Source organism: Bos grunniens, chromosome 19 (assembly GCF_055505025.1).
Source record: "Bos grunniens cultivar Pamir isolate PY7600 chromosome 19, Bosgru_T2T1.0, whole genome shotgun sequence".
NCBI classification, from domain to species: domain Eukaryota; kingdom Metazoa; phylum Chordata; class Mammalia; order Artiodactyla; family Bovidae; genus Bos; species Bos grunniens.
Window position 1 is genome coordinate 3,008,735 of NC_141183.1, and position 18,086 is coordinate 3,026,820.

An 18,086-nucleotide genomic window follows, 5' to 3' on the forward strand; every position below is an offset into this window, starting at 1 on the left:
CCGGCAATCTTGATTCCAGCTTGTGCTTCTCCCAGCCCAGCGTTTCTCATGATGTACTCTGCATGTCAGTTAAATAAGCAGGGTGACAGTATACAGCCTTGACGTACTCCTTTTCCTATTTGGAACCAGTCTGTTGTTCCATGTCCAGTTCTAACTGTTGCTTCCTGACCTGCATATAGGTTTCTCAAGAGGCAGATCAGGTGGTCTGGTATTCCCATCTGTTTCAGAATTTTCCACAGTTTATTGTGATCCACACAGTCAAAGGCTTTGGCATAGTCAGTACAGCAGAAATAGATGTTTTTATGGAACTCTCTTGCTTTTTCCGTGATCCAGCCAATGTTGGCAATTTGATCTCTGGTTCCTCTGCCTTTTCTAAAACCAGCTTGAATATCTGGAAGTTCATGGTTCACGTATTGCTGAAGCCTGGCTTGGAGAATTTTGAGCATTACTTTACTAGCGTGTGAGATGAGTGCAATTGTGCAGTAGTTTGAGCACTCTTTGGTATTGCCTTTCTTTAGGATTGGAATGAAAACTGACCTTTTCCAGTCCTGTGGCCACTGCTGAGTTTTCCAAATTTGCTGGCATATTGAGTTCAGCACTTTCACAGCATCATCTTTCAGGATTTGAAATAGCTCAACTGGAATTCCATCACCTCCACTAACTTTGTTCGTAGTGATGCTTCCTAAGGCCCACTTGACTTCACATTCCAGGATGTCTGGCTCTAGGTGAGTGATCACACCATCGTGATTATCTGGGTCGTGAAGATCTTTTTTGTACAATTCTCCTGTGTATTCTTGCCACCTCTTCTTAATATCTTCTGCTTCTGTTAGATCCATACCATTTCTGTCCTTTATCGAGCCCATCTTTGCATGAAATGTTCCCTTGGTATCTCTAATTTTCTTGAAGAGATCTCTAGTCTTTCCCATTCTGTTGTTTTCCTCTATTTCTTTGCATTGATCACTGAGGAAGGCTTTCTTATCTCTTCTTGCTATTCTTTGGAACTCTGCATTCAAATGCTTGTATCTTTCCTTTTCTCCTTTGCTTTTCGCTTCTCTTCTTTTTACAGCTATTTGTAAGGCCTCCTCAGACAGCCATTTTGCTTTTCTGCATTTCTTTTCCATGGGGTTGGTCTTGATCCCTGTGTCCTGTACAATGTCACGAACCTCCGTCCATAGTTCATCAGGCACTCTGTCTATCAGATCTAGGCCCTTAAATCTATTTCTCACTTCCACTGTATAATCATAAGGGATTTAATTTAGGTCATACCTGAATGGTCTAGTGGTTTGCCCTACTTTCTTCAATTTAAGTCTGAATTTGTCAATAAGGAGTATGATCATGATCTGAGCCACAGTCAGCTCCTGGTCTTGTTTTTGCTGACTGTATAGAGCTTCTCCATCTTTGGCTGCAAAGAATATAATCAGTCTGATTTCGGTGTTGACCATCTGGTGATGTCCATGTGTAGAGTCTTCTCTTGTGTTGTTGGAAGAGGGTGTTTGCTGTCACCAGTATATTTTCTTGCCAAAACTCTATTAGTCTTTGCCCTGCTTCATTCCGTATTCCAAGGCCAAATTTGCCTGTTCTCCAAGTGTTTCTTGACTTTGTACTTTTGCATTCCAGTCCCCTACAGTGAAAAGGACATCTTTTTTGGGTGTTAGTTCTAAAAGGTCTTGTAGGTCTTCATAGAACCGTTCATCTTCAGCTTCTTCAGTGTTACTGGTTGGGCCATAGACTTGGATTACTGTGATATTGAATGGTTTGCCTTGGAAACGAACAGAGATCATTCTGTCGTTTTTGAGATTGCATCCGTGTACTGCATTTCAGACTCTTTTGTTGACCATGATGGCTACTCCATTTCTTCTGAGGGATTCCTGCCCGCAGTAGTAGATATAATGGTCATCTGAGTTAAATTCACCCATTCCAGTCCATTTTAGTTCGCTGATTCCTAGAATGTCGACGTTCACTCTTGCCATCTCCTGTTTGACCACTTCCAATTTGCCTTGATTCATGGACCTGACATTCCAGGTTCCTATGCAATACTGCTCTTTATAGCATCGGACCTTGCTGCTATCACCAGTCACATCCACAACTGGGTATTGTTTTTGCTTTGGCTCCATCCCTTTGTTCTTTCTGGAGTTATTTCTCCACTGATCTCCAGTAGCATACTGGGCACCTACTGACCTGGGGAGTTCCTCTTTCAGTATCCTATCATTTTGCCTTTTCATACTGTTCATGGGGTTCTCAAGGCAAGAATACTGAAGTGGTTTGCCATTCCCTTCTCCAGTGGACCACATTCTGTCAGACCTCTCCACCATGACCCTCCCATCTTGGGTGACCCCACAGGCACGGCTTAGTTTCATTGAGTTAGACAAGGCTGTGGTCCTAGTGTGATTAGATTGGCTAGTTTTCTGTGAGTATGGTTTCAGTGTGTCTGCCCTCTGATGCCCTCTTGCAACACCTACCGTCTTACTTGGGTTTCTCTTACCTTGGACGTGGGGTATCTCTTCATGGCTGCTCCAGCAAAGCGCAGCTGCTGCTCCTTACCTTGGACGAGGGGTATCTCCTCACCACCACCCCTTCTGATCTTGCATGTGGAATAGCTCCTCTAGGCCCTCCTGCACCCGCGCAGCCACTGCTCCTTGGATGTGGGGCTCTTCCTCCTGGCCACCGCCCCTGGCCTCGGGTGTGGGGTAGCTCCTCTCGGCTGCTCCTGCGCTGTCGCAGCCTGGCAGTCTTGGCTGCCGCCCCTAACCTCGGACACGGGGTAGCTGCTCCCGGCCGCCGCTGTTATATGTGTTAGGAGTATTCTAAATGGTGTGCCAGCAAAAGTCAATGTAAATGGCCTACAAGAACATCGGGGTACATTCTTGTTTAGAGGAGGCAGGTGGTGAAACTGAAAGCTGATTTCTTACAGGAATTCACTAGACTCCTTTCCCCGGAAGTGTGGCAGCTACAGCACAAGGCACTGAACCTCTCTGTGGAGTTCCTAGTCCAAAGCCGCTCCCACATTTGGGACTTGGGTAATGGCCAGACCTCCTGGCCTGGAGCCTCTTCATCTGTAAAAGGTGAATAATAGTACCAGTCTCAATCTTTGGGTAATACATATCCATCATTCAATATTGAGCAACCAGTAGAAAAAGATACTTCAGTGGAAACTAAGCTTTATCAGGGCTTCCCAGGTGGCACTAGTAATAAAGAACCTGCCTGCCAAGGCAGGAGACTTAAGAGATATAGATAAGAGATGTGGGTTCGATCCCTGGGTCAGGAAGATCCCCTGGAGGAGGGCATGGCAACCTACTCCAATATTCTTCCCTGGAGAATCCCATGGACAGAGGAGCCTGGCGCGCTGCAAAGAGTTGGATATGACTGAGTGACTAAGCGCACACATGCTCTTATTTACCAACCCTTATTGGAATCACCATTAATCATGTCTATCAGAGAATTCTATTCAATAGTTCACTGCTGATTTGCAAATGGCCCTGTACACAGAGGGCAGAGAGAGGCCCAAGAGAGAGGCAGCTGCTCCAGATCCGTAGATGGTATGTTTAAGAAGGAAAGAAACTTCTATACAAGGTTTGTTTTGGTCGCTGCAAACAAGGAGACACACCTACCCACCAAATTATAGAAGTTTATATAGAGGCCTTAACTGGGTTCAGTCATGTATATCAGGGGTCCCCAACCTCTGGCATCTAAACCTGGGGATCTGAGTTGGATCTGATCTAATAATCCTAGAAATAAGATGCACCGTAAGTGTAAGGCCCTTGAATCACCCGGAAACCATCCCCTTCTGCCTGTGGAGGGGGGAAATTATCTTCCATGAAACCCGCCCCTGGTGCCAGAAAGCTGGGGACCACTGGTGTAGACCATCCACATGGTCTCAACAACCCCTACCATTCCAAGGTTGTGCCCTTAGAACAGCTTCCACTATGGAAACAGTGGGCAGAATGGACATTCCAAGGATGGGGGGTGTGCTGAGGAGCCTCTGAATGCAGGGTCCAGGCCACAGGTCATCCACTGGTGAGGCTGTCTTGCTGACTTTATTCCTTCCTCCTCTGTTGCTATTGTTCAGTCACTCAGTTCAGTTCAGTCGCTCAGTCGTGTCTGACTCTTTGCGACCCCATGGACTGTAGCACATCAGGGTCCACTGTCCTTCACTGTCTCCCAGAGTTTGCTCAAACTCATGTCCATCGAGTTGGTGACGCCATCCAGCCATCTCACCCTGTCGCGCCCTTCTCCTCCTGCCTTCAGTCTTTCCCAGCATCAGGGTCTTTTTCAAATGAGTCTGCTCTTCGCATCAGGTGGCCAAAGTTTTAGAGCTTCAGCTTCAGTTCTTCCAGTGAGTATTCAGGGTTGATTTCCTTTAGGACTGACTCGTTTGATCTCCTTGCTGTCCAAGGGACTCTCAAGAGTCCTCTCCAACACCACAATTCGAAAGCTTAAGGAAACTGACAGGATTTTACTTCTTGCCTAGTGGAGGTAGCTTGGCCCAGTGAAGGGAAGTGACCCGACTCAGTTCTGCGTTGAGACTTCAATAGCCTCTTGTCATTGCGGCAGGGATGACAAAAGGCCGGGTCACGGTGATGCCAAGATGTCAACCCAAGTGTCATCTGGACAGACCACGTTGGGTAAAGCCGTTTTACCTAGTGCTTGTCATGTGACCTAAATGTACACTCTGGTTGTTAAGACACTAAGGCTTGGAGGAGGTTTGTAACCACAGCCCAGGCTCTCCTGAGACAGCCAGCCTGCTGCCGAATGTATCGTAAGCTGTCAGCATCCTGCCAGTAACCCATCCTCAGCGGGGGAGGCCGCCTTCGTCTGTAACACTGGGCGGCACTTACGGTGCAAATACTCCCACTGGGGCTGGTTTCAAGCTGATGACACGACCACCCCTAACGTAGACTTGGGACAAGAGGGACAAATCCAGATCTGACAAGCCAGGAGGAGGCCGACTCCAGGTCACCACTGCCTCAGGATGCAAAGTCACCAGGGAAAGAGAGGACTTACTGGTCCTTTGAGCTTGCAGCCTGGAGAAGCAAGCCTAAATGGGAGAGTAGAGAAGATTGCGGAGGTGCCCTATCCTATCCAAAATACAGTGACTAAAGTTAGGATCTCTTCTATCCTTAAGAACAAATCTTTCTTAACCTGGCATCCACCGAGAGGAAGGTGCTGAGACTGCTGCTGTATGACCTACTGACAACATCATCAATTCCAGACCCTAAGGTTCACTCCTGGGATAAGTACCAAGCCCAATTTTAGCTAGTGGCACTAGAAATAGACAGTGCCCAGATGCATACTGAAGCACTCATGTTTTCATGACACCAGATTCTCTTTTGGATCCAGTTGAACGATTGTATGGACCTAACAGAAGCAGAAGATATTAAGAAGAGGTGGCAAGAATACACAGAAGAACTGTACAAAAAAGATCTTCATGACCAAGATAATCACAATGGTGTGATCACTCACCTAGAGTCAGACATCCCGGAATGTGAAGTCAAGTGGGCCTTAGAAAGCATCACTATGAACAAAGCTAGTGGAGGTGATAGAATTCCAGTTGAGCTATTTCAAATCCTGAAAGATGATGCTGTGAAAGTGTTGCACTCAATATGCCAGCAAATTTGGAAAAGTCAGCAGTGGCCACAGGACTGGGAGAGCTCAGTTTTCATTCCAATCCTAAAGAAAGGCAATGCCAAAGAATGCTCAAACTACCGCACAATTGCACTCATCTCACATGCTAGTAAAGTAATGCTCAAAATTCTCCAAGCCAGGCTTCAGCAATACGTGAACCGTGAAATTCCAGATATTCAAGCTTGTTTTAGAAAAGGCAGAGGAACCAGAGATCAAATTGGCAACATCTGCTGGATCATGGAAAAAGCAAGAGAGTTCCAGAAAAACATCTATTTTTGCTTTATTGACTATGCAAAAGCCTTTGACTTGTGAGGATCACAATAAACTGTGGAAAATTCTGAAAGAGATGGGAATACCAGACCACCTGACCTGCCTCTTGAGAAACCTATATGCAGGTTAGGAAGCAACAGTTAGAACTGGACATGGAACAACAGACTGGTTCCAAATAGGAAAAGGAGTACGTCAAGGCTGTATATTGTCACCCTGCTTATTTAACTTATATGCAGAGTACATCATGAGAAACGCTGGACTGGAAGAAACATAGGCTGGAATCAAGATTGCCGGGAGAAATATCAATAACCTCAGATGTGCAGATGACACCACCCTTATGGCAGAAAGTGAAGAGGAACTCAAAAGCCTCTTGATGAGAGTGAAAGAGGAGAGTCAAAAAGGTGCAACATTCAGAAAACTAAGATTGTGGCATCTCGTCCCCACCACTGATGGGGAAACAGTGGAAACAGTGTCAGACTTTATTTTTTGGGCCCCAATATCACTGCAGATGGTGACTGCAGCCATGAAATGGAAAGACACTTACTCCTTGGAAGGAAAGTTATGACCAACCTAGACAGCATATTGAAAAGCAGAGGCATTACTTTGCCAACAGAAGTCCATCTAGTCAAGGCTATGGTTTTTCCTGTGGTCATGTATGGATGTGAGAGGTGGACTTTGAAGAAAGCTGAGTGCCGAAGAATTGATGTTTTTGAACTGTGGTGTTGGAGAAGACTCTTGAGAGTCCCTTGGACTGCAAGAAGATCCAATCAGTCCATTCTAAAGGAGATCAGCCCTGGGATTTCTTTGGAAGGAATGATGCTAAAGCTGAAACTCCAGTACTTTGGCCAGCTCATGCGAAGAGTTGACTCATTGGAAAAGACTCTGATGCTGGGAGGGATTGGGGGCAAGAGGAGAAGGGGACGACAGAGGATGAGATGGCTGGATGGCATCATTGACTCGATGGATGTGAGTTTAAGTGAACTCTGGTAGTTGGTGATGGACAGGGAGGCCTGACGTGCTGCGATTCATGGGGTTGCAGAGTCGGACACAACTGAGCGACTGAACTGAACTGAACCTCCCCTAGACACACTTTTCCAAATAATATGTTGAAATCACAGTGTTAGGACAGACAGAGAATACGTCAGCACTTACATATATACAATGACTGTGTCGTCCTCTACAGTAGAGACTGGATAGATAAACGCTTATTCATTTTATTTTATTTTTCCGGACACACTAGAAGTCTATGCTTTCTAACCTCTCTTGCACTAAGTTCAAGGTTAGGAAAGAAGTGCAGGCCATGGCTGGATATGGCCCTACTCGACTTGCTGTCTGTTTGCTGGTTGCACAGCTGAAGGTAGGAGGCCCAGGAAAGGACTCCATGGAAACCCTGGAAGGGAATGGCAGCCACAGAAGAGAAGAGCCCGGGCTCCTGTGTCATTGGTGCAAGCCCAGTAACTAAATTCCAGCTGGACTTTCCACTGAGTTATTCTGTATTACTGTTGTAGTTAGTATTTATTACCCAGGGTGATATGTCTCTTATCTGGGAATCTTATTTGGCTGGAACTAAAAGGTTAGTATGTCATTTTGGAATTTTATGTGGATGAAGAACCTAGAATACAGACAATTACAATCAAACAAGTCGGGTAAGTGCTAACACAACTTAGATTATCTAAGGAGAAACAGAGGTAACTCAGAAAGGGTTAAGAATCTAATCTGGCTTGATTCAGAGAATTCATCATTACTGTGGGTAGAAATAAATAATTGCTTCATGCATTTTCCAAGTCAAAGAGTTGAGTTCTTTCACCCTCTTCATTAACTTTTAAAAGGTATCTGTGGAGCTTTAGAAGATGAAGTTAATTTTAGAAATATTTCTATTGTCAATGGTTAGAAGAACATGATGGCCTGTTGTTGAGACCAGCAAATGTTGAGATTAATCAAAATGTTCCAGTTTCTAAATGAAAAGTTACTGCTTAAAGACTCCTGATCAGTTCCTTGCAGGCTCACAAGATAAAGCAATTACTTGCTAAATCTTTGTAACAAAAAGGATTCTTACGCATTAAATAACTAATAGCCAATGGCAGGCAGTGTTGCACCACCCAGATGGCCCTTCAAGGAAGGACCTGCTGACTGGTTGAAGATGGTGTGGTCAGTCAAGTCCTCCACCCATGGGTTCCTGCAGTGGTAGCTGCAGACAGCTGCCTCACCCGTGGCTGGGCAACACCTGAATGCCATCCATCCAATGACCCACAGTGGCTGAAGTGACCCAGAGCTCCCAGGGGGCTTGACTGAGGTTGTGTCCAGCCACATCCCACCTGTCTTCTCCCTCCTCCCAAGTCTGCCTTCTGCCTCTTTCAAAGAGGTGGACCCCTAACAGACATCATTCACCCCAAATTCCATCTCAGCATCACCATCCGGAGAACCCAACCTCTGACAGAGACTATGAGGAACTAGAGAACTGACCGGGAAATGTATACTTACAAATCCAAAGGAGAGGTGGGACAAATTAGAGTAGCGTTGATATATATGTCTGTCTGCATCTTCAGTCGCTAAGTTGTGTCTGACTCTTTGTGACCCCAAGCAGCCAAGCCTCCCTGTCCTCCACTGTCTTCCGGAGTTTGCTCAGATTCATGTCCGATGAGTCAGTGATGCTATCTAACCATCTCATCGTGGGCCGCCCTCTTCTCCATTTGCCCTCAATCTTTCCCAGCATCAGGGTCTTTCCCAGTGAGTTGGCTACCCTATGAGACAGAGACAGCAGGTGGAAAGCCGCTGTAAATCACCAGGAGCTCAGCTCAGCACTCTGTGACAACCTAGGGGGTAGGATGGGGGATGGGAGGGAAGTCCAAGAGACAGGGAGATGTGTGTACGTATAGTGGATTCATGCTGCTGTCCAGCAGAAATTAACAAGACATCGTAAAGCTGTTATACTCCAATAAAAAATAAATGGATAAGCAACAAGGAAACAGAATTGAAATTTAAACATAAATCCTGCTCCACAGAGGAGACACAGACCAGTCTCAGGCCTCCGCTGCTTGCTCTGGTCACTCTGGTCAACAGAGGATGAGAGGGCTGGATGGCATCAAGAGCTCAATGGGCATGAGTCTGGGCAAACTCCTGGAATGAGGGGAGGACAGAGGAGCCTGGCGTGCTGCAGTCTGTGGGGTTGCAAAGAGTTGGACACGTCTTAGCAACTGAACAACTGGAATACAGGCTGGAGATTCTTAGTCCTATTTCAATATTTGAGTGACTTTTTCCCTTTACATTTCACAAACCAAAGTGTTAGAACATGTTTTGAAGAGGTTTCTAGCAAAGGATACTATTTTCTTCTCCTGTTCCAATGGAGGGAAGGAAAGTAGTTGACTGACTGACCGATTCAGCCCAGAGCCAGAGTCTGTAGCTATAAATGGTATATTGGTATCTCATTTCTTTTTAATTAAAAAGACGAGCTCATAGATGTTGATGAGAGTCATTTTTACTTAGATCTATGCTTTGGTTTAATTCTTTCTCCTTGTAATGATTGTACATAAAAATATAAGACAAGAGAGATCTATATATATCTTTAAGTATTTGTCTTTACCATGATTTTAAGCCTCTATTCATATAATGGCGTATGATGGTTGCTCTTGGAATTACAGCCACTGAAGCCTGACTTGGTTTTTTGTTCAAATAATCTTTTTATCCCAGTTTGTCACTACTGTGTATTTCTGGAGATTATGACTGAGACCATTCTTCTACAGAGCTAAGAAATTTATCTATAACTTATGAAATGGAGAAAACTGTGAACTATCCCCTTTGCAAAAACAGTCTCTAAATTGTCAGTTATCAGCTCAGCTCAGTCACTCAGTCGTGTCCGACTCTTTGTGACCCCATGGACTGCAGCACGCCAGGCTTCCCTGTCCATCACAAGCTCCTGGAGTTTACTCAAACTCATGTCCATTGAGTCGGTGATGCCATCCAACCATCTCATCCTCTATCGTCCCCTACTCCTCCTGCCCTCAATCTTTCCCAGCATCAGGGTCTCTTCAAATGAGTCAGCTCTTAGCATCAGGTGGCCAAAGTATTGGAGTTTCAGCTTCAGCATCAGTCCTTCCAATGAATATTCAGGACTGATTTCGTTTAGGATTGACTGGTTGGATCTCCTTTCAGTCCAAGGGACTCTCAAGAGTCTTCTCCAACACCACAGTTAAAAAGCATCAATTCTTTCGTGCTCAGCTTTCTTTATAGTCCAACTCTCACATCCATATATGACTACTGGAAAAACCATAGCCTTGACTAGACAGACCTTTGTTGACAAAGTAATGTCTCTGTTTTTGAATATGCTATCTAGGTTGGTCATAACTTTCCTTCCAAAGAGTAAGCATATTTTAATTTCATGGCTGCAATCACCATCTGCAGCAATTTTGGAGCCCCCCAAAATAAAGTCAGCCAGTAGAATTATCAAATTATCTACTGTTGCCTTGGGAGGCTGGGATATGGTAAAATATGATTTAATTTGGATGGGGAGGAAAGAAAAGGGGGCAGGATGGATCTAGAATATAAACATCTCTGGAAAAGGGAGCTTGAATAGGTTTGAAGATGGAGCTTGAATAGGAACCACACTGAACAGGTTTCTTGGAGCCAGGAGGGAAAAATCATGAGACAGTGAATGTCTTGTGATGTAGGTGTGGAATTCATTCAATGCACAGAAGGAAAAAGCACTCTGCCTAGAAATGATTTTCATCCTGGCTCCTCTTTTCCAACACGGTTTCCATTTCTTTCCATAGCCCTGAAGCACAGTGACAGTACGATGAGCCACCTCGGGTTCAAATATGTTTGAAATTCTGAATCTATAGAGTAATGTTATCTTAAAACAACAAAATCTGTAAGTATTTACTTTCCCTACATGCCTACTAGAACTTGGGCATGCAAGTGACTTTCAATAGTTAGGTAATGGGAGGTTATTTAAATAGAGTTTGAATGGAGTTTGAGTCTACATTAGAGTGTCGTTTCTAACCAAATTCAAAATGCAAGTTCTATGGATTTTGGTGTTTCCTTGTTCAATATACACTTCTTTACAAGTCATTCTGTAATTCTTTGAGTTTCAACACTAGATGAATCACATTTTACTGAGATCATGTGTTAACATTTCAGCACACTAGATCCTGAGAAATTAAAGGTATGTTTTTTCTTTTGATTTCAAACAGAACCAAATCTCAAGACTATCAGGTGGGTTTTTATATCTCAGATCATCACTTACCTAAGGTATTCAGTTCCGCTTTCCTCAAAACATTTTTATGATTGAGCAAGTGCTTTATTAACTAGCTTTGCAGAGGGGGGCGCTTTTTGTAGGGGATGATTACACTGTTGATGTAAATTACTTTGAAGTTTGGCAGCTCTCTCTAGAGACAGGGACTCTTCCTGTTGTTCTTTTGCCAAAACCTGCCTGACTCTCTGATCTTTGTATTATAAAAACAAAATGCTTAAATTGAATCCTGACACGTCATAAGCTTGACAGTGTTAGATTACCTTTCAAAAGCTGCAAATGTTTCAGCCTGTCTTCTTTAGAAAAAAGGAATCTGTTCTAATTTCTTAACTGCTGAAAAAGAGCAGAGCTCACATCAAGTGTGACTCATGATAACAAATCTGATGGCTTTCTTCCTCCTCTCCCTGTCCCTTGAACATTGATCAAATACCCAGTCACTTTCTGACTAGAGAGAAATTGTACAAAATTCTTGAGCAGGAGGGAAGGAATGTTTGGCTCAATTTTCATGATAATTCAGCCAATCAATCCAAGAATTGGGGGCGGGGAGGTAGTACAATCACTGTGTAATGATATTTCAAGGTGTATTCTGGTCATCTCCCATCAACTAATTGCTAAACAACCAGTTAGCTCTGAGATGGGTGTAAAGCCCATCTAAACTGTGGTTTAGTTTACCCCAGTTCCTGCTTTAAACTCAAGTCTCCAGGATAGAAATGCACACATGTGGCAAATAGTTAAACCAGCTTCTCTCCCTTCCCTTCAGCGATTCTGTCCAGAAACACTGACAGCTGTTCAGATGGACAGCTGCTCTTCTCTGAATCATGGGAACTGGTATGATGGTTTAGGAATAAAATTGTGTGTATGCTTCCGGCAGCTCTGGGATGGGTAATTCTGACAGGTAACCAAAGCTACTTTAGAGGTCTGCCTCTCCTGCACATAGGAATCTGTGTTTTAACTGACCTTTGATCAGGAAGCTGGTTATGGTAGATAAATATGCTCTTTCCATTTTAATGTCAACTTATCCACACTTTCATGCTGATGTATACTTAATGTAATTCCTATATTAAAATTTTAACCAGTACTTAGTATTTACAGTTTGACAGTTACTGGGCTGGACTTTATTGTTGTTCAGTTGCTAAGTTGTGTCTGACTCTTTGCAACTCCATGGACTGCAGTTCAAACTCTATTGATAAATGCATAAATGACGGGGATGTACTGACTCATAGAGTCAGATGCATCCTCAGCTTGAAGAATGTCCATGGATGTCCCTTCCAAAATCTACTGGATCTATCTAAGGGGCCATGAACAAGGAAAGGACTTTGTCTGTGTTGTGGGGGGCAACATGTGTCAGTGTCTAGGGGCATTTTGGACATTTTGTAACAGCTGGGGCAGGGTTAGTACCATGGACATCTAGAGGCACAGGCCATGGATGTGGCTAAACATCCTGCGATGCACAGGAATGTCCTCCCTAAGATGGAAAGATCTGGCCCCAAATGTCAGTAACAATGAGCTTGAGGAAACATGTCATAAAATTCCACAAACAGTAGGGGTGGTGTAAAGAACATCTGGCATTTCTCTAAATAAAGTTCTTTTGAAAGAAGGAAATAGTGATTGCTGATGGACAAAGGAGTGGACAAGGGTGCAGAGCAGCCTGCCTTTCTCAGGTGTCTCACTGGCAAAGAATTCACCTGCCAATGCACGAGACATGGGTCTTCCTGATCCCTGGTCCAGGAAGATCCCCTGGAGGAGGAAAGGACAACCCACTTCAGTATTCTTGCCTGGGAAATGCCATAGATGGAGGAGCCTGGAGGGCTATAGTCCACAGGGTCACAACTTAGCAGCTGAACAACAACACTACCTTGATTATCAATTCAGTTCAGTCACTCAGTCACGTCCTATTCTTTGCAACCCCATGGACTGCAGCACACCAGGCCTCCCTGTCCGTCACCAACTCCCGGAGTTTACCGAAACTCATGTCCATCAAGTTGGTGATGCCGTCCAACCATCTCATCCTCTGTTTTCCCCTTCTCCTCCTGCCCTCAGTCTTTCCCAGAATCAGAATCTTTTCAAATGAGTCAGCTCTTCGCATCAGGTGGCCAAAGTATTGGAGTTTCAGCTTCAAAGTTAGTCCTTCCAATGAACATTCAGGACTGATTTCCTTTAGGATGGACTGGTTGGATCTCCTTGCAGTCCAAGGGGCTCTCAAGAGTCTTCTCCAACACCAGAGTTCAAAAGCATCAATTCTTCGGCACTCAGCTTTCCTTATCATCCAACTCTCACATTCATACATGACTACTGGAAAAACCATAGCCTTGACTAGATGGACCTTTGTTGGCAAAGGAACGTCTCTGCCTTTTAATATGCTATCTAGATTGGACATAACTTTTCTCCCGAGGAGTAACCGTCTTTTAATTTCATGGTTGCAATCACCATCTGCAGTGATTTTGGAGCCCAGAAAAATAAAGTCTGACACTGTTTCCACTGTTTGTCCATCTATTTGCCATGAAGTGATGGGACCGGATGCCATGATCTTTGTTTTCTCAATGTTGAGCTTTAAGCCAACTTTTTCATTCTCATCTTTCACTTTCATCAAGAGGCTCTTTAGTTCTTCTTTGCTTTCTGCCATAAGGGTGGTATCATCTGCATATCTGAGATTATTGATATTTCTCCCAGCAATCTTGATTCCAGCTTGTGCTTCATCCAGGCAAGCATTTCTCATGATGTACTCTGCATATAAGTTAAATAAGCAGGGTGACAATATACAGCCTTGACATACTCCTTTTCCTATTTGGAATCAGTCTGTTGTTCCATGTCCTGTTCTGACTGTTGCTTTCTGAACTGCATACAGGTTTCTCAAGAGGCAGGTCAGGTGGTCTGGTATTCCCTTCTCTTTCAGAATTTTCCAGTTTATTGTGATCAACATAGTCAAAGCCTTGAGTACAGCTGGCAAGATCCTTGGTATTTTCGCCATTTACATGCATAACCCGTGGTCCCGTCACTATTTCTCCATCATCCCGTCCACCTTAGTCTCTTTCTCAAACAGCTTAGCTTGCAGATCTCAAAACTCTTTCAACTTTCTCCCCAGGCAAAACCTTCCTACATTCCCCTGCAAATTCTAACCCTGGCAAAACCCAATTATGCCTATTCTGGGCCTGGACCCAAGAAGTCATACATGTCTGGAAAAACAAACATCCAGGCTATCTGTTTTCACTTTAAATATATGATAAAAATAATTCTCAAGGGAGGTTTAGCACAGTTGTAATCCAGTTCTCTGTTTTGGCAGCTCGGAGCTGGGTAAGAGTTGAGAGGGATACTCAAAGCCTCAGAAGGAGGCAGAATAAAATGGTAGCCAGATGGGATTCAGGAGTTGATTATTTCTGAGTCTAAGCCTGTCTCTGACATTTACTAATTGAGTGGCCTGGAGCAAGGTATCTACTCTCCTTGTTGCTTTGTTACCTTATCAAGAAAATAGTAAAGTTCAGTTCAGTTCAGTCACTCAGTCGTGTCCAACTCTTCACGACCCCATGAATCGCAGCACGCCAGGCCTCCCTGTCCATCACCAACTCCCGGAGTTCACTCAGACTCACGTCCATCGAGTCAGTGATGCCATCCAACCATCTCATCCTCTGTCGTCCCCTTCTCCTCCTGCCCCCAATCCCTCCCAGCATCAGAGTCTTTTCCAATGAGTCAACTCTTTGCATGAGGTGGCCAAAGTACTGGAGTTTCAGCTTTAGCATCAGTCCTTCCAAAGAAATCCCAGGGCTGATCTCCTTCAGAATGGACTGGTTGGATCTCCTTGCAGTCCAAGGGACTCGCAAGAGTCTTCTTCAACACCACATTTCAAAAGCATCAATTCTTCGGCGCTCAGCCTTCTTCACAGTCCAACTCTCACATCCATACATGACCACAGGAAAAACTATAGCCTTGACTAGGCAAACTTTTGTTGGCAAAGTAATATCTCTGCTTTTGAATATGCTATCTAGGTTGGTCATAACTTTCCTTCCAAGGAGTAAGTGTCTTTTAATTTCATGGCTGCAATCACTGTTTCCCCATCTATTTCCCATGAAGTGATGGGACCAGATACCATGCTCTTAGTTTTCTGAATGTTGAGCTTTAAGCCAACATTTTCTCTCTCCACTTTCACTTTCATCAAGAGGCTTTCTAGTTCCTCTTCACTTTCTGCCATAAGGGTGGTGTCATCTGCATATCTGAGGTTATTGATGTTTCTCCTGGCAATCTTGATTCCAGCTTGTGTTTCTTCCAGTCCAGCGTTTCTCATGATGTACTCTACATATAATTAAATAAGCAGGGTGACAATATACACTCTTGATGTACTCCAGAAAATAGTAAAAAAAAAAAAAAAAAGAATTTTTTTTTTTGGAGGTGTGAAGAATAAATGGTATAAAAACATATAAAGCACTTAGCATACTCAGATTCAGTCTCTAGGTCAGAAAGATCCCGTAGAGGAGGAAATGGCAACCCACTCCAGTATTCTTGCCTGGAGAGTCCCAGGGACAGAGGAGCCTGGCGGGCTATGGTCCGTGGGGTCACACAGAGCCAGACAGGACTGAGCACATGCATTCAATCAATTAAATAAGCACTTGGTAAAAACAGGCTGTTGTTGTCGGTTATGTCACTGAACTTAGAACCTGTACCTTGGGACTTCCCTGGGGGCCCAGTGGTGAAAATTCTGCGCTTCCCCTGCAGTGGGTACAGTTTTGATCCCATCAGGGAAGTTCCACATGCTTCGCTGTGTGGCCAGAAAAAAAGCCAGAATCCCTACCTTCATTTCTTACCAGGGCAGACTCAGTGTTGGAACTTTAAAGTCTTCACTAATTACGATCCTTCCTTATTTCTCATATTTCCAATATTGATTCCTGTAAATGGTGTCTCAGTGTTTATGGGTATTGTCACAGCACAAATCTAATTGGCTAAACAGAAGGATTCAGGTGCTTGAATGTTCTGTAGTTTGGAATCAATTTTACAAGTTGGTTTTTGGAGAGTCAGTGTCTCAGCACGTCTATGAATGCTTCTCCTGGGATGGTTAAATATTTCTCAAGCTCAACAATGCCTCCCCCACCGTCTTCTAACAGAGCAAAGTGACAACAATTTAGAGGAAGCAGTGATGCACAATAGGCCTTTCTTTACGTGGTAGTAAATTCTCGTTTCCTTAACAACCATTAAGAGCTCCGTTCATGAAATGTAGTCACATCTTTACGAAAAGAGATAACAGGTGCAAAACCATTTCCAGAACCCTGCACCATCCACACAATCGGATGATGTAAGTCAGTTCGCAGGTGACGTATGAAAAGGGGGCGGTGGGGGATTAGGGACAGCTAAGAGTGGACAGAGGTCTGGCAAGAATATTTTTTTAAATGATCAGGACCTGACATATATACACTGCTTTATTGAAAATGGATAGCCAACGAGGCCCTACTTTATAGGACAGGTAACTCTGCTCAATGTGTTGTGGCAGCCTGGATGGGAGGGGAGTTCGGGGGAGACTGGATACATGTATACATGTGACTGAGTCCCTTGCTGTCCACCTGAAACTATCACAACATTGTTAATTCGCTCTACTCCAGTAAGCATGTAAGCAGTAAGTTAAAAAAAATAAATTTAAAAAGTGATCAGGAGAAAAAGAGAACATGGAAGGACACTGCACAGGTCAAATTACAAAGGGTCACCGCTGGGAAATTCCCATTACTGATGGCAAGAGAAAGATGCGGAGGTAATGATTAGTGATAATGGCTACGGATTTACTAATGGCTTTTCTCCCATCTGTCCTCAATGCCAGGGAGCCACACTCATCTAATTATACTACATTTAATGCCTTGATTAAAAGCCCTTGTTTATTCCTTTGTTCTTTCAGAGAGCAAATATTTCACTTGGGCAAAGGTTATTATATAATAGAGACACTGTGGCTTGCTTTGTTAAGCAATAGGTTTTCTCAATAGATCTTGGGGAGTGGAGGAGGGGAAACAGCTGATAATTTTAATGAGGTTTAGAACATGACCATATCGTAATCTATAACTACAACATGAAAAATCCCTGCAATTTACAAATGCTTTCTCTAGTCACAAAACAAAAAAGAAATTAATATACCCAAGAAAAAATAAGGAGACTAACAAGAGAAAAGCAAATGAAGGAACCCCTGTGTTCAGGGCAAAGCATAGTTAAATTGACTGTAGAATAAACAACTTTTATATTGGTAAAATCATTTTTGTGATAGAAATATATTTCTTACTTAGTGTTACACATCGTTTTTATATTTTTCAAATGCCCTAAATACATTAAATCAATACAAAACTATATAAAAAAATAACCCAATCAAAAAAATGGGCAGAAGAGCTAAATAGACATTTTTCCAAAGAAGACATACAGATGGCCAAAGAACACAGGAAAAGATGCTCAACGTCACTAATTAACAGAAATGCAAATCACGTCTTTAATGAATTATCACCCCGCACCAGCCAGAATGACTATCATCAAAAATCTACAAACAGTACGTGCTAGAGAGGGTGTGGAGAAAAGGGAATCCTCCTACGCCATTTGTGGGAACGTAAATGTTCTACTAGGGAGAACGATATGCAGGTTCCTTAAAAACCTAAAAATCGAACTCCCGTATGACTCAGCAATCCCACTCCTTGGCATATACCCGGAGAAAACCATGATTCAAAAAGAGACATGCACCCCAGTGTTCATTGTAGCACTATTTACAGTAGCCAGGACATGGAAGTAACCCAAATACACATTGAAATATGAATGGATAAAGAAGAGGTGGTGGTGTATGTACACAATGGAATATTACTCAGTCATAAGAAAGAACAGAATAATGTAATTTGCAACAACATGGATAGAGCTAGAGACTGTCATACTGAGTGAAGTCAGACGTAGAAAGACAAATATCATATGATATCACTTATACGTGAAATCTTAAGGGGTGTAAAAA

The 18,086-nt window shown here is 43.5% G+C and overlaps 1 long non-coding RNA gene across 18 annotated transcripts in view; it reads left to right on the plus strand.

Annotated features, from left to right (window-relative positions):
- LOC147350967 (uncharacterized) overlaps positions 1-18,086 on the plus strand; it is an 81,566-nt gene that overhangs the window by 26,339 nt on the left and 37,141 nt on the right. For 9 of the 18 annotated variants that reach the window (XR_015147095.1, XR_015147101.1, XR_015147094.1 and 6 more), the window contains one exon: positions 10,659-10,756. The exons of the other annotated variants lie outside the window; for them this stretch is intronic. This is a non-coding gene — a long non-coding RNA (uncharacterized LOC147350967). The remainder of the gene's footprint in view (positions 1-10,658; positions 10,757-18,086) is intronic. 18 annotated transcript variants of the gene reach the window in all.